Source organism: Pelobates fuscus, chromosome 6 (assembly GCF_036172605.1).
Source record: "Pelobates fuscus isolate aPelFus1 chromosome 6, aPelFus1.pri, whole genome shotgun sequence".
Classification (NCBI taxonomy): domain Eukaryota; kingdom Metazoa; phylum Chordata; class Amphibia; order Anura; family Pelobatidae; genus Pelobates; species Pelobates fuscus.
In genome coordinates, this window is record NC_086322.1 from 244,092,935 (window position 1) to 244,110,489 (window position 17,555).

The 17,555-nt window shown below is 41.3% G+C and overlaps 1 protein-coding gene across 1 annotated transcript in view; it reads right to left on the bottom strand.

Moving 5' to 3' along the window:
• The window catches only part of LOC134565743 (serine/threonine-protein kinase 4), a 142,056-nt gene that overhangs the window by 48,552 nt on the left and 75,949 nt on the right, over window positions 1–17,555 (bottom strand). The gene's annotated exons all lie outside the window — the stretch shown is intronic.

Consider the following 17,555-nt stretch of genomic DNA (forward strand, 5'->3'; position numbering starts at 1 on the left):
TTGTTTCATTTAGAATTTCTTATCACACACTCTGCTAATAGTGTTCTAGATCCTGCAGGAGTTTGATTAAAGTGTGATTTACAGAGCAGGAGCTAAAAACCATATAAAGCAAGTTAACATGTCATGGGGGTGTGGGTCACAGCCAGGGAAGGTGTGGCTAGTGATGCCTAGACAGAAACTAAACAGATTTAACGCCTAAATGGCTCAGAATTGAGCAGTGAGACTGCAGGGGCATGATCTATACACCAAAACGGCTTTATTAAGGTTTAAAAAAAAAAAAAGCCTAGAGATTCCCTTTAAAGATTCTAGAATGACTCATCATCATTCAACTACTATTTTAAGTTTTATGTTTATTATTTTACCTGAGGATTTAAATAAAGATAACTTAATTGCCACATATAATTATACTCTTTTTTTTTTTTCCTTTTTCTAGCAGACTTTGAGCAAATGTAATACAAAATTAACAGTGAGCACCTGCTAGTATAAATCATTGGTATGAAATGCCAGATAGTTATAGAAGGGTCCATCCATGAGATACGCCTTTAAGCATGTAACACACTTCCACTTAAGCCTGGTTTTATTAATTTACTAAGTCTCCTCTTCTTCAGCAACTTGGGGAAGCTGTTAATGCATTTTGCAGTCCTCAGGCCAACTCAGCCCTTATTTATTTATAGCATATTACCAGTAAAAATAAATTGAGACTTAAACCTAAAGATCATGCACACTACAATGCTAAGCATTTAAAGAGAAACTGTTAAGTGTTAAGAATTGTTCTGAGAGGTAAAAAAGTCCACAGTAAATGTTATTAAATGGTTACTCCATTTAAAAAACAGTGTTTCTAAACTGGGTTTCAGCTGTAATAACCCTTTCTGTTGTGGTTCATACTAACCCCATGCCAAGTTTTTTTTTTTTTTTTTTTTAAGTTACCAGTTTTTCACAGCGACAATGAGAAGTTCTCTCTCAGCCCAGTCTTTCTCCTCTGACCCTCGTGAGTCAGACATGCAAATGCATTCAAACAAAATCAGGCACAGACAGATGTACAGTCACTGTGAAACAGAAACACAGCAACCAGCCAAAATATTCCCTCTGCCCCACTTCTCAGACAGTCCTACCTCAAATGAGGTGTAGTGTGGCCAGAACGTTTGTAGACCATTATCTTTGCTGCTGACTTTTCACAGTAGTGCAACTAGTGATCTGGTGTGATAGCTACAGGTAACCAAATATCCAGAGGGCAATATAACATGTCATATCCCCACCTCCTCCACACACTGCTCCGTATCAGAGCCCTCAGACATATATCTGAGCACAGAACATGCTCTATAAAGGCCATACTACTTTTTAACCCCTTAAGGACCAAACTTCTGGAATAAAAGGGAATCATGACATGTCACACATGTCATGTGTCCTTAAGGGGTTAATGCAGGCAAGGAAGGGATTTCACATCCTCCACTTCAGCCTCCTGTGAAGACTCCCATCTGATATAACTTCCATCCAGTATAATGCCACTGGCCAATGTGGTTCATTTTAGGGGAGATATAGCCATCTTCCCAACCACTAAGTGCTACAGGGACCCGTGCAGGCTTTTGAGTTTGATTGAGCCCCTAACCAAGGTACTGCTTGTACACCCCTGATGTAGCAGTCTATAAAATAAATGCAAACACTAATATTCTAACTTACATTCAGCTCAGTTCTATATCTGACTGATAAAAATTGCTTTAAGTTATCAATTATTCACGCTCAACCAAATGCTAACTGATCCGAGTTGAATGAATCACAATTATTTTCAAGTCAATCTCATTGTTGCAGTGAGAAGCGTTTGGAAATAGCTCAAACAATCCATACGCTAATTGCAGTTAAAAAAACAAAACAAAAAAACAGTATGGATTGGGTGTATTTCAATTATGGTGCAGAGTATCATAACCACATTTTGCTCTGTCACTTTAAATGTATCTTTCTTCAGTCTGTTTTTCTCCGCTTCCTTACGGTTTCTTCCCTTTTTCTTTTTCAGTTTTTATCTTGTAAAATACATAAGTCAAAGTGGGGACTACTATGTCTTATGTTATTTTCATCCGCTTGACAAAACTGAACAAAAGAGGAAGCTACCGTTTTGTCACTTCCCTCAGCTGTCACTACCGATGAATGGTAAAAAAGGCATTGCCTCACACATCATGAGACAATATCTATGGAGGATCCAGCAATCTCATCAATATGTGAGAGTACAGCAATGACACAGGCTTCTGGAGTCTGCAGGGGACAGCATCAGGTAAGCATATCTCACCTCCTTTGCACCCCCTGGCCACCACACACAAAAGCAGAGATGTCACCATCAGGGGTCTTTCCAAAATATGCAGAGCTGCTTTAATGAAATCCTAAATGACCTTAAACAGAAAAATTATTTTGCAATTTCCTGTTCTATTGAATGCAGAAAGTTAGATATGAAATCACACACAAAAACAGGTTTTCATTCAAACGTACAAACAATGCTCACAAATACAACCCTGTAAGGATGAGCAAATGGTAGATCCTCTGCTGGCATACCATCGTGGCATGACAAATGGGGATTTAGCTTTTAGCTAAGAGGGATAAAAAATGTATTGCACCAGAGCTATCTTTACATTAGTTCCATCACTGGAATATATCCATGGTGCAAATGGAGTGAAATGGACCATGTCGCACAGACAATGCAGACCAGATGAGGGACTAGTACGCCATACCATAATGTATATTATTTTATTTATAAAATATTTTACCAGGAAAGATACATTGAGATTTCTCTCGTTTTCAACTATGTCCTAGGTAATCTCAATAATATATACTATGACATCTTAAATATGACCACTATGCAGGTATAAAGGGGACTGTCTGAATGCATGCATGCATACATATCGAGTGTATCCCAGTATTTAAAGGACCACTCTAGGCACCCAGACCACTTCAGCTTAATGAAGTGGTCTGGGTGCCAGGTCCAGCTAGGGTTAACCCATTTTTTTTTTTATAAACATAGCCGTTTCAGAGAAACTGCTATGTTTATAAATGGGTTAAGCCTTCCCCCAAATCCTCTAGTGGTTGTCTCATTGACAGCCGCTAGAGGCGCTTGCGTGATTCTCACTGTGAAAATCACAGTGAGAGCACGCAAGCGTCCATAGGAAAGCATTGCAAATGCTTTCCTATGCGACCAGCTGAATGCGCACGCAGCTCTTGCCGCGCATGCGCATTCAGCCGATGGGGCGGAACGGAGGAGGATCGGAGGCAGAGAGCACCCCGCCCAGCGCTGGAAAAAGGTAAGTTTTACCCCTTTTCCCCTTTCCAGAGCCGGGCGGGAGGGGGGCCCTGAGGGTGGGGGCACCCTCAGGGCACTATAATGCCATAAAAACGAGTATGTTTTCCTGGCACTATAGTGGTCCTTTAAACATGGGTACAAGAAAATGTTGAGAGACATGCATCCAAATATGCTAGTATAATTTAAAAGCACGTTATTATCATCACCTTTTGATACACAGTATTAACTGAGCATATTCAAATCCCATTTCTAGATGTATTGTATACTACTGCTAAACATCCTGATTTGATCTGTGATATTTTAGCTGATAGAAACCAACCACGTGATCCAGGCAGTTAACACAACACAAAGATGCATCTATCATCTCAGTGATATGAAAGTCTATTATTAGTTCCATTATACAGCGATCAATGAATTGCTGTTCAACTCCTGGCTAAATTTACTTTCTCTATAGTACGAGTACAAGATGATAATTGACAGAAGGCTGATCTAATGAGCTTCTATTTTTTTCCACTTAAGCTTGTAGTTAAATGCGGGTGCACACATTCCCTGTCATAAACAGGCATTTTGCGGCTTTAAGGAAACCTATCAGATTGATGGGTAAAATACAAAAACGAAACGTAAATAATTACATGTACAAATCTAGGAAGATTTATTTGCAGAACTCAGCACCATCTAATACATTTTTACATCAAGCAATTAAGATTTAATAAGTATATGAACCCTACAATTACTACTAATTCTAGATAATCTGAGCATCAAACCAGTCTTGAATTATGCAAAAGCTTATTTTAAAATTAATCGAGGGACAACCACTAATATACAAGTCCTTGAATGATACAAGTCAATGTAGGACCACCCTGAAGTCGATTCTCTAATTATCTACTGAAAAGTATAAATTACATTTATATATAATACAGCAAAGTGAGGTCTCAGAGCTCCTTGATGCCAGGTGTGAGTGCAGTGAGTGGAAATTAGATACGGAGAACAGTTTCAAGGGCATTTGAGTTCCTTCTAAGAATAGAAGCAGTGTCTTTCTGGTCTCTGATTTCCTAAGGTTCCTAACTCTATACGTTCCTGGGGAATATAGGGAGTATCAATAAATGTCTGCATACGCAATAAATAACACAAAAGAACCCAAGTAAATATGCAATAGGAGATCAGCCATGGAATACATATGTCTTACATGGTGTACAACATTACAGAAAATCTGGTAGGATCACAAATAAATACATTATTTAATGAACACCAAATTGTAGTGAATTGAAAACCCAATAGCAAAATGTGTGTTTTTTTTGTTTTTCCCCTAAAAACAGTTGGTTGAAAAATTTTCTATTTACCACAATAAAATCTCAACGCTGTGACAGCCTCTGAGTTGGAGAAGTTTTCCATACTGTGTTTCTTTTATTATTTTGTGCAATTTGTCTTCGAGTTCAGGGCCCTCTTCACCTACTGTTACCAGATGTCATATTGACAGCCTGCTCAGCCTTAAGGAGAATGCAAGGATCGCTGCTGCATTGTTCTAATGCAGGCTGCACAGCGCAGGCATGTCTAATGATGCGTGACATCAGGGAATTAAAGTAGGACAGGACCCCGTAAACAGGACTGTCTTGCTAAGAGCAGGACTGTTAGGAGACCTAGATTGAAAGCTTGTTTGAGCAGGGCCCTATTTGCCTATTGTCAGTATTTATTTGTATGTCAATTACTTGTTGTGAAATATTCCATAACTGTACAATGCAGCGGAAAATGTTGGTGCTATATATGCTAATAATCATATTGTGCACATTTCTGCTGTGCTGTTTTTAAAGGGTCATGTAAGTCAAAAGTGTACTTTTGTTGGTAAATGAGTCAAAGTGGGAGAGAAATCTATATTTATCTTCTTACCTTCATTCCAACTCCTTGATCTCCCACACTCACTTATCTCTCTTTATCAGTAGCTAATTTACATTAATTGGCTACTCGAAATATTAGTGATGATAACTTTAAAAAAAAAAAAAAAAAGTCATACCTCATTGCTGCTGAGATATGTTGCTGTGCTCCATTTAACTGAGTTCAGAGACAATGAATCATTACAGTGTAGGGGAACAGCCGTGTACCCCATACCGGAACCAGTATATAATGTTTGTGATGGGTTATTCATAAGTGTATTGATTAACCCTTGCAGACAATGGAGAGGATTCACTTGGATCAAAAATTGTGTCACACACTATTCTCCAGGCTAAACTCCACACACTCTTCCCATCTACACCGGACATATGCTGGAGATGTGCCCAACGGGGGGGCACCGCTGCCCACATTTGGTGGTCTTGCCCAGTCATCCAGGCATACTGGACAAGGGTTGTAGCTATGATACACTCCATAGTGGGTCTTCACATCTCACACTCTCCAGAAACACTCCTGTTCCTCTTACACCCCTACCCCATTCCTAAGTCTCAATGCATTCTCACCAATCACCTTATTACAGCTGCAAACTCATTAATCCCTATCAATTGGAAAAAAGTCTGCACCCCCCTCCATCAGAGAATGGATTTAAAAAGTTGAATCAATCAGGAACACGGAGGAAATCGAAGCCTCACTTTCCAACAAATACACGCTTTATATCTGAATTTGGGAACCCTGGACACATTTCCAACAAAAGATAAGTGGAGGCATATCCACCCTCCCATCCCCTTCCACAGGACGTTTTGGTCCTTAAAGGAACACTATAGTCATCTAAATTACTTTAGCTAAATAAAGCAGTTTTAGTGTATAGATCATTCCCCTGCAATTTCACTGCTCAATTCACTGCCATTTAGGAGTTAAATCACTTTGTTTCTGTTTATGCAGCCCTAGCCACACCTCCCCTGGCTATGATTGACAGAGCCTGCATGAAAAAAAAAACTGGTTTCACTTTCAAACAGATGTAATTTACCTTAAATAATTGTATCTCGGGGGCGGGGCCGGGCCGCCGAGCCGAGCGGCAGCCATCTACACGAGCTCCGGCTACTAGCTGATTAAAACATTAATAAATGAAAATAGAGAACCCACCAGAACCTGGTGAAAAGATGGATAACTATGCGGGGACCTGCCCAGGAGTAAAAGGACATGCCAATTGCCATGCTGGCAGCCCAAACCGGGCGGAGAAAACCCCTGAAGCCTGGGACAAATGGCGACCGTAACACGCAATAAAAGAACGAAGGATGGGGTCCCGGCCTGGCCCTGCTCCCCCTCCCCCTGGCCAGGGGGGAGATCCCGGCCCAGGAGTCCAAGCTTCAAAAACTGGAGGATTACCCGGCGCGTGGAGCTTGCCCGTGCGGGGTTAAAATGGCCGCCGGACTACTCACACCGGCACAGCCACACGGTGTGCCACGCTTACAACTGCCAAAGTACCACGCTGAGACACCTCGACCCCCGAGGTGGTGAGCCCCGCGACTGAACTCCCCCGGGTGGCAAACTGATCGGCATGGAGCCGGCCCCGGTCCCTGGATTAGGTGGTGGTCTGGGAGAACATGCCCCTACCTTTGTGAGCCCTGTGGAGCTGAGATGCGCGGGCCCCCCGGCGGACAGGTGGGCGGATGGGCGCGCGCCGGCACCAAGCATGAGACCGGAGGCGGGTGAGGCATACCGGAGCTGGAGCTCCAGGGGGGCTCCGATGCAGCTGGGGAGGTGCAGGAGACAGGGGTCCTGCGGACTCTGCAGGGGGGGAGACCGCCGGACTGCTACGGTATCTGAGTGCCCACAGCGTGACGGAGCTTTCGGCTGATTTGGGGGCATGCCTTGGGGGGGGGGACTGAGGGTACGCCATATTGGGGGTGTCTGGGGGACTTGGATGTGGGTAACTTGCCCAGCATGACCGTGCATACCTGGTGTAGACTAGTGATGAGGCTACATCGAAGAGCAGCATACAAATGCATATATTGCCTCACCGCAAGCAGAAGCCATATCACTAGGAAGTCTGTGGGAGAGGTCGGGAGGCTGATGATTCCGGGCGGGATGGTCCCCGCATGCTGGGCGATAGAACGCCTCCTCCAGTGAAGTGACTCCAGTATACATATTGAGCTGACCCAATTAGACAGCATTACGGTCCAACAGGGCCACCCGGCCGTTCTACAGCTCGTATTTATTTATTTTTCTTTACTTTATTATTTTCACGCATGCATTTCATTTTTACACAGGTATCATTATACAGGCCCTTTAAGAATTCAGGGAACGTTAGCTGGCCAGTTAAGCATATAAACTGCATCCGTGTCTTCATAAATGATTGCATACTCATTTTATGGCATACCTAAGTTGTCATTGCCTAGCTGCTGCAAAAATGTTAAACTATATGACCTGTCTGCACCAGGCCTCTGAAATGAGCCTTAATTTAACAGTTTAGTTCACATACTTAATGTCCACATTTGCATTTACTTATGTCTGTAGATAATGCCAAAAGCTTTTCATGCTTCAATAATGCCTGCTTAATTGCCTACTTACTGCATAATACTACGCTTAAAGGACCACTCTAGTGCCAGGAAAACATACTCGTTTTCCTGGCACTAGAGTACCCTGAGGGTGCCCCCACCCTCAGGGACCCCCTCCCGCCGGGCTCTGGAGAGAGGAAGGGGTTAAACTTACCTCTTTTTCCAGCGCCGGGCGGGGAGCTTTCCTCCTCCTCTCCATCTTGATCGCGACGTCATCGGCTGAATGCGCATGCGCGGCAGGAGCCGCGCTCGCATTCAGCCGGTCGCATAGGAAAGCATTTACAATGCTTTCCTATGGACGCTTGCGTGCTCTCACTGTGATTTTCACAGTGAGAAGCACGCAAGCGCCTCTAGCGGCTGTCAATGAGACAGCCACTAGAGGATTTGGAGGCTGGATTAACCCTCATTATAAACATAGCAGTTTCTCTGAAACTGCTATGTTTATAAAAAAAAAAGGGTTAATCCTAGAGGTACCTGGCACCCAGACCACTTCATTAAGCTGAAGTCGTCTGGGTGCCTAGAGTGGTCCTTTAAGCAATCACACAACTTGACTAACATAAGGCACCTGCACAAACCAGCTAGCGTACAGCACCTACACATACCAGCCACCTCACAGCAACTACACAGACTAGTTAACCTGAAACACCTGCATAAACCAGCTAACACAAGGTAATTATCCGAACGATTATCACGAAGTAACTACACAACCAGTTAACACAAAGCACGTACACAACTTAACTGACATAAAACACTTATATAAACCAGCAAACTTAATGCAATTACACAGAACAACTGCACATACCGACTAACGCAAAGCAGCCGCATACACCAGTCAACACAAGATAACTACACGAACATAATACAAGAAACTAGCATAGCAAGAGTCACAACGCATATGACCAAATTTGAATTAACCTGCTGTAAAATCAATGACTTAATTAATATGCCTCTGCGTAGGCAACAGCTCGCATGCTCACACGTGTATCGATAACTACGCCTCTGCGCAGGCAATTACATGCTTGAATACAAATAAGTTTGCATTGGAATATATGATATGAAACCAATAAACATATTTAAAACAAAAAAAAAAAAATAATAATTGTATCTCAATCTCTAAATTGAACTTTAATCACATACAGGAGGCTCTTGCAGGGTCTAGCAAGCTATTAACAGAGCAGGGGATAAGAACATCTTAATTAAACAGAACTTGCAATAAAGAAAGCCTAAATAGGGCTCTCTTTACAGGAATTGTTTATGGAAGGCTGTGCAAGTCACATGCAGGGAGATGTGACTAGGGTTCATAAACAAAAGGATTTAACTCCTAAATGGCAGAGGATTGAGCAGTGAGGCTGCAGGGGCATGTTCTATACACCAAAACTGCTTCATTAAGCTAAAGTTGTTCAGGTGACTATAGTGTCCCTTTAACTTTCCATAGTCTAGTTACAGCTCACTATATCTCATTACATCGCATGGTTTATATTCTGTTACTTGGTTATGTTATGTTTTTTGGTATTGCACTTCGTTTATATATCCTATATATTGGGCATGCATACGACCCAACAATACAAACTCTAAATCACTATTCTTCGATGCCACCCATCTACTCAATGACACTAGCCACCCTACTCATATACATCTAAAGATTTACTGATCACAGAGGATGTAGCAGCCAGGCAGCCCTTCACAATATAGAGAAAAATGTTCATCTACAATCCAGAAGTACACCTTCCTATGAAAATGATATTCAGGCAAATGTGCCAAAGTGTATTGTATCAATATATTGTTATATGCTACACAAACTTTACAGCAGACTTTGTCATTGTAACTTAATATTAAAACCGTGATGTACTTCTTACCAAATGCTTGTTATTGTACGATATTAATGAACGAAATAAAAGATAAATATAATAAATAATTAATAATAAAAAAGGTGTCATAACCAATGTTGTAACCAAGGTAGCACTTCTTTGTCGCTCAAAAAACGCAAAACATTTAAAATATACAGTTTTGATAGTATCAACTTAAATGTATAGCATCAGTCTTAGCAAACATTAAATTCCTGGGATGTTCAAGAATCCAGTATCATGGGACTTGTAGTTCCAATCCAGCCGAAGAGAAATCTGTATTAGATCTATCGGCTATTTGATTTCATCTGAATTTGCAGCCCTACTCTCCACTCTGTTTATTACTAAATAATAATAGTGACGGACCACCTGCCACCCTGACTGGGTGCCTCCGTCAATCGATGCTCATAGTGCTCACTGAGGGCTCCAACCACTCTACCAGACACCATAAGAACTGTAGACCCCACGAACCGCCGCAGCTTGGTTGGGGTCTCGTCGTCCTCCACCCACCCTGGACCCAAGACAAGGATCCAGCTTCCTGTGGGTGAACCTCTCCTCCAAGAGAGTATAGCTGTGAAGCTCTTACAAGAGCTAGTGGTTATAGCTTGTATAGCATGTCCCTACAAACACGAGGATCGGCTCTATGTTGAGGGTGAAGTAAGAATTAATTTGAATGGTGCCACACTGGCGGGACCACAACACAAAGACACAGACCAATAAGAACAGTGATTAAATGCACGACACTCCCATAACAAACATACAATCCCTCCCCTCTGCCTGAGAGATAATGGAGTCAGATACTGTATCAATTCTATTATTTCCAGGCAGAAAAAACACATTTCTAAAGAGTCACAAAAGTACCCCAAAACACATAATATCCCCACAAATCACTTGATAGCCCTGACCTGGGTGACCAACATATCTAAAAATCACCCAGATCATTTCAGGGGTTCAGAAATTCTATGGAAGTCATTTGACCGACCGCAGGCATGGTCCCATAGCCAAAAATAGTTCCATAGAACTATTTTTGTCTATGGAGGACCGACCGGGAACCGCAAAGTTTTTATGCCGAAAATAGTTCCAGGGCATTCGCGGCTAAGTCCCCCTGAAGTCTATTTGTGGTGTTGCAAACAAGATGGTCGCCACCTCGTGGTCGAATGGCACTTCGAATGGCTTCGGGAATTCGAAGTGCCACTTTGAAAGTTCTAATTGTTCCTGTTATAAGTCCCAACAGGCACAAATAGTGTTTTCAACCAGGGTTTAACACAGGGACCATAGTCACAGGGTAAGAGGCTGGCAAGTATGCCCCTCCAAGGCCCAGTGATGAGGTCCAATTCGTCACAATAATCGAAAATGGAAACAGGTCTGTCTCTCTCCAAGTAAATGGCACTACCATCAGCTCTACCACACAGGCTTGCTGGCTAGGTGCTTTTGTGGGGGGGACATGAGCGGTGAAGCTGAGGATGGAGTTCATTAATCCCCAAATCCTGCCAGTCCCATCTCAAAAACATACCTCACATCCATCCCTATGTCATTCTAGGTGCGGCTAAGATGCTAGTCCATGCCGCTATACTCTCACGCATTAACTACTTCTCATTTGCCTTACACATTCCCAGCTTGCCCTTTACAGTTAATAATGAATGTGGCAGTAAGGCTCATCTTACTCATCTTTCTGTTCGCCCGCTCCCGCTCCCCTGCCCCTTTCCCCCCTTTTTAGTCCTTATGCCATATGATCTAGGGCTCAAATAAAAATGTTAGTACTTGCTTACAAATCACTATATAACAATGCTCTAACCTACATATTCTCACTAATATACAAGTATGTCCTGCCCAGGTCACTACGCTCTGACGAAAAGTGACACAAGTAGTAAGAGTAGGGTGCATTTCATGTACAGGAAAACATGTGTCCTCCTTCAGTTCATATTTGCACATCTGACACCTAACTTCATGACTTCTCTAGGGCTGCACCGTTCCTATGGAACTCCCTTCCTTCTCCATTAGTTTCTTACCCATTCACCATTAATAAAAAAAATAAATAAAAAAATTAAAAAAAGATTGAAAATCACTTATTTAGGAAAGCATATCAATTAAACCTTCCATAGCTTTCTCTCAACTGTGTAATTCGAAAACAACTAAGTCTTCATTGTAAACTATTCTAGCAAACTACTTTCCTGTACATGAAATGCATCCTACTCTTACTTCTTGTGTCACTTTACCTCACTCCTTGAAGAATGTAAGCTTGTTTGAGCAGGGCCCTCAATACCCTCTGTTCCTGGGAATCCAACTTGTCTTGTTGCAAATACTTGTCTGTTAGTCCACAGAAAAAAATTCCATGCAGTTCTTTGCTGGGACACATTTCAATATTTATTGACTGTCTCCCTCTAGTGACCATCTGTGCATCTCACAAGTGAATTACTTAGATTGTGTTGCCATCTATTAGTTTGACCAAAGGGGAATTGTGGATTTCACAACGGATTAACATTCACAATAGTAAAAAGGACTGCACGAAGTCAGAATTAACCATCAGCCCAATTTAGAACATGATTCAAATTTTATTTTTCAGGCAAAAGGTGAGTATTTTGTGTAAAAAAAAAAAAAAAAAATGAGATTTGAGGTTTAGATATATTCTTTTAATGTTGCAAAACCATGAGAAATGCTACCATGATTGCATTTTTGTACATTACCTTTACTTCTTGAGCAAAAGAAGAACAGTACCTGCAAAAATCACAGAAGTCCTCCACACTTTTCACAGTAGCAAGAAATCTGCAAATGCACTGTATACTCCAGATGCATGATCTTTCTAATTTAATGGGGTTTTTACTTCCTGTATGGTCCTAATGCCTGCTGCACAATGCAAGCACTTCTAATGATGCACTTGTGTTGTGTTGGCTGGGAACAGTGCCCTTGTGTTCCCAAATGCGGGATACTAGGGAACTAAAGCAAGATAAGACCCAGAAATCAGAATTGTCCCTCTAAAAGCAAGACTATTGGAAGGCCTGTCTTGGACCGCAAGCTTCTTTGAGCAGAGCCTTATTTACTTCTGTCAATATTATTTTGTACGTCAATTACTTTTTGTAAAATATCCATATTCTATAACTGTACAGTGCTGTGGAAAATGTTGTTGATATATAAATGCACTAATAATAATATTGTGGGGGAGGCAGAGCCTGACCTTCCAGCAGATCAGACATGTGGTGCTTGAGCTCTTGATAACTGGGCTGGTTCAGGGGTGCTATCCTAGGCCCACAAACTATTATATCTATTCAAAAGCACCACCTGTGTAGAGAACAAACAAATTAAACTCTCACTAGAGACCTAAATCCCTTGGAAACCCAAGCAACACTTCTGTGGCCTGCTGCGGTTTAAGCTGGGAACAGGTGGCCATTCTCTTCGATCAACAGTTCATAGTAAAGTCCTGCTGCATACCTACCCCCCGCCCACTGGACTGGCGGGGCCTCACCAAGATGGCGGATGTACCCTACCCAGTCTTGCAATGCTTAAGTCCATTCCAAACACCCCAAAGCAGATCTCTGGTATATACTTTACAATGCTTGGATGACATCTTCCAGAGCTTCTGGCTTAAGTTATATAAGCGCTTGAAAGCCTCAGCTACCCTGTCGCAAGATGGCCATCAAAGAAACTGCATACTGGGGAGGGGTGGTTCCACTTCAGGCAACTCAACTTTGCAAGTGCCTACCTATCTTGTTAGCTGTGTTCCTGGGCCAAGAGCCTCACAAGGCTTTGCCTCTGTGCATCAACCACACAGACCGAAGATCAACTGTTGACAGCTGTTATCATCTGGATCTCACAACAGTCTCCAGTGGGGGAAAAGACTTGGCACCTGTGGGACTCCAAGTCTGTGGACTGCAGATGGAAGCTGGCCCCCACTCGGGCTGGAGGGGAGCTCTATTTTTGTGCTGCAATGTGGATTCACACATGAACTCTCGAAGATGTGCTCTACTCTTACCTCCACTGGGGATAGGCTGAAATGGGATCTAGGCCCATCGCCTGAACAACACTAATATCTTATGCTGGCAAATGTCGTCTAGTTAGCACTGTTAGATATACAACCTGTTCATTCATTATTATTTATTTTTATCTTTTTTTCCCCATCTTAAATTTTATACAATATAGTGCAGTAAGTTCGAACTGTACACCAATTCAGTGTAAATATTTTGTCTCTTCCTATCTTGTTTTTCTTTTTTATAAAAAGTACAGCATATCTTGATCTCTAATACTTAGATTTTGTTATATCTCATGTCATATGTGATTTTTTTTATTCAGTTTATGCTTATTGATGTAAAATGGAACAATAGTAAAAAAAAGTTTTTTTAAAAATAAACTGTCATCAGTAAGTGTACGACACGTCATATGTTATTACTTAAGTGTGTATTTCTCACTATACTCAAACAATAAAGAATGTAAAAAAAAAATAATATTGTGCACATTTCTACAGTGGCATATTTCTACAGACACACCCTATAATGTTAATTTTAATGATGAAGGCCAGCTGTTAGGGCAAATTGGGAAAGCTGCACATCTGGGTTACACTTTACTTATTAAAGATTTTAATTACCTGGACATAAACTGGGAGAGAGGGTCTAGTTCAGCAAGAGGAATCAGGTTTTTGAACCTGTTAAATGCCATCGTTATGTCACAACTGGTACAAGCACCAACTAGAAAGGATGCTTGTCTGGATCTGGTTATAACAGACAATGTTGATTTTTTGACCAACATTCAAGTAGGGGAGCATATGGGAAATAGTGATCACAATATCGTGTTTTTTTTTTTTTTAATAAACTCAAAAAAGCAAAAGCACGTGGGCTATACTAACACATCATTTTTAAAAAGCCAATTTCAATAAGATTAGGGCAGTTCTACAACATATTGACTGGCATAAACTCCTTGGTGAAAACACTGAGGATAAATGTAATATCTTCAAACAAATATTAGAAAAAACATTTCTCCGTTTGTACCATTGGGTAATAAATATAACATAAACAAATTGAAACCAATAGGGCTTAGTAGGTAAGTAAAACAAGAGATTAAAAATAAGAAAATAGCATTTAAATCGGACAAACAATAGACATCCTATATAAGATATAAGGAAGCCAAAAATACAAGCAAAAAGGCAATTGCAATGGCTAAACTAGAAAATTAGAAATTGATAGCCAGAGAAAGCAAAACCAACCTCCAACATTTTTCAAGTACATCAATTCTAAAGAAAAACAACTAAAAATTAAAGAGTAAGTACACTGGAAACAGAGATGGGTCTGATAGTTAATACAGACCAGGAAAAGGCAGACATTTTAAATAATCTTTTCTTCAGTATATATTAATGAGGATCCTATGGCAAAAACTATGCAAATTATTGCTGCAAAAACTTGCAGATAACTTGTGATTCGATGACTTAAGACATGGTGCTACAGCAAAGAAAATTAATGTAAATAAAGCTTCAGGCCTGATGGTATTCACCCATGAGTACTTAAGCAGCTAAGTGTGGAAACAAGTGAACATCTGTATTTAATCTTTCAAGATTCTTTTCTTTCAGGAATTATACCGGAGGATTGGAGGAAAGAAGATGTCGTTCCTATATTTAAAAAGGGTTCAAAATCCTTGCCTGGAAATTTTAGACATGTGGGCTTAGCTTCTGTGACTGGGAAAGTATTTGAAGGGCTATTAAGGAATAATATTCAGGAATATTGGGAAGAACTTTGTTATTAGCAATAATTAGCATGGTTTTATGAAACATAGGTCATGACAAGCTGACCTAATTGCATTCTATGAAGAACTAAGTAGCAGTATAGATCAGGGCGTTGCAGTGGATTTTACTTGGATCTACTTGGATTTTACCAAGGCATTTGATATGGTTCTTCACAATAGGTTAGTCTTCAAACTAAAAGAAATTCACCTTGATGAATCTTCTTGTTACATAGTTACATAGTTGAAAATAGACTTGCCTCCATTAAGTTCAGCCTTCCTCACATTTGTTTTTTGCTGTTGATCCAAAAAGGCAAAAAACCCAGTGTGAAGCACTTCCAATTTTGCAACAAGCTAGAAAAAAAATCCATCTTGACCCCAGAATGGCAGTCAGATTTATCCTTGGATCAAGCAGGTATTACCCTACATTGAAAGATTATATCCTTGAATATTCAGTTTTTGCAAGTATGCATCTAGTAGCTGTTTAAACATCTGTATGGACTCTGATAAAACCACTTCTTCAGGCAGAGAATTCCACATCCTTATTGTTCTTACAGTAAAAAAAAAAAAAAAAAAAAAACTTTCCTTTGCCTTAGACTAAATCTTCTTTCTTCCAGTCCAAACGCATGACCTTGTGTCCTATGTAAAGTCTGGTTTGTGAATAGATTTCCACACAATGGTTTGTATTGGCCCTGAATATATTTGTATAATGTTATCATATCCCCTCTCAGGCAACGTTTTCTAAACTAAAGAGGTTTAAATTTGTTAACCTTTCTTCATAGCGGATATGTTCCATTCCTTTTATTAATTGTGTAGCCCGCCTCTGCACTTTTTCTAGTGCCGTAATATCCTCCTTTAGAACAGGTGCCCAAAATTGCACAGCATATTCAATATGTGGTCTTACCAGTGATTTATAAAGAGGCAAAATGATATTCTCGTCCCGAGAATGAATGCCCTTTTTCATGCATGACAATACCTTACTGGCCTTGGCCACTGCTGGTTGACATTGCACGTTGTTGCATAGTTGTCTATAACAATTCCCAAGTCCTTTTTGTGTGTTATCCCTAATTCGCTTCCATTAAGGGTATACGTTGCTTGTGTATTCTTTATTTTAATTCTTTATTTTTGGTGCGTTTTCATTTTTACACAACCACGTCCGGCCCCAACAACCAGGACGGGCACAGTAACTGTCGTGCAGGGTAACAAGGTTTGGTAATGAGTTAGTGAACGAGACATCTTAGTAAACAGTCGCACATTTTGTTTTTACATGAGAGTACTAGTGGGTTTCGTTGTAGCATTGTGTTAAGTCATGAGTGCGTGGGTGAGGTAAGCGTGTGGGTAACCAAGGTATTAGTGGTGATGACCTGAGGCTTGTTTCGGTACCCTAGCAGATAAGTACCCCTAACCAAGGGGGCATCGGGGGGGAGTTGTACACCTCTTATGGGTGTATCTAGTGTGTGTAGGTATGCAAGACGGGTCTGAGGCTGCCTTTCCCCGTGTCAGTTTAGTACGTATACCAGGTAGTGGTAGCGTGTATATTGTATGCGTATGCGAGGTGCTTCTGATACTGCCCCTTTCTGGGCCTGTTAGTATGTAGAACTGGTATAAGTGGGGTAACCATTAAATTAAGAGAAGTCTGAACAGAGGTTAGTATAACGCATAATATAAACTAATATTCTTGAAGGTCTGTTAAAGTTCGTTCCTTAAAGTTTCTTGATCAGTCAGGTAGTAGGCTTGGTTCTCGGTACGAATGGGATCGTTGATTCGGGGTCCCAGGTATGTTCGACTTGGGAAGCAGAGGTTGCGGCTGGTCTTTCGGTGAGGCCCAGTGCGTAGAGTATTGCAGGTGCCTCCGAGTCATTCGTGAGCTTGTGGGTCGTTCCGTTGTGTGTTATTAGTAGGGATCTTGGCGTGCCCCATCTGTATGTTACCCCCGCGGAGCGCAGGCGGCTGGTGAGTGACTGCAGTGATTTACGCCATTGAAGTGTAGTTTTAGTGAGGTCCTGGTAGAGGGTTAGGTGCGATCCTTCAAATGGTAATGGGGTTTTACCCCTCACTGCTGCCATGATCTGGCCCTTATCTTGTGGTGTATTGCATCTGAGGATGACGTCACCAGTGATTGGGGCTGCCGTCTTAGTGATAGTGGGCAGTCTGTACAGTCCGTTGATAGTGAATTTCTTGGCCAGCGTTGGCGGTAACAATGAAGCAATCAGTCTTCTCGTGTAGTGAGGCAGTTCCTCTGCATCGATCTCAGGGGGTATCCCACGGATTTTTAGGTTATTACGGCGA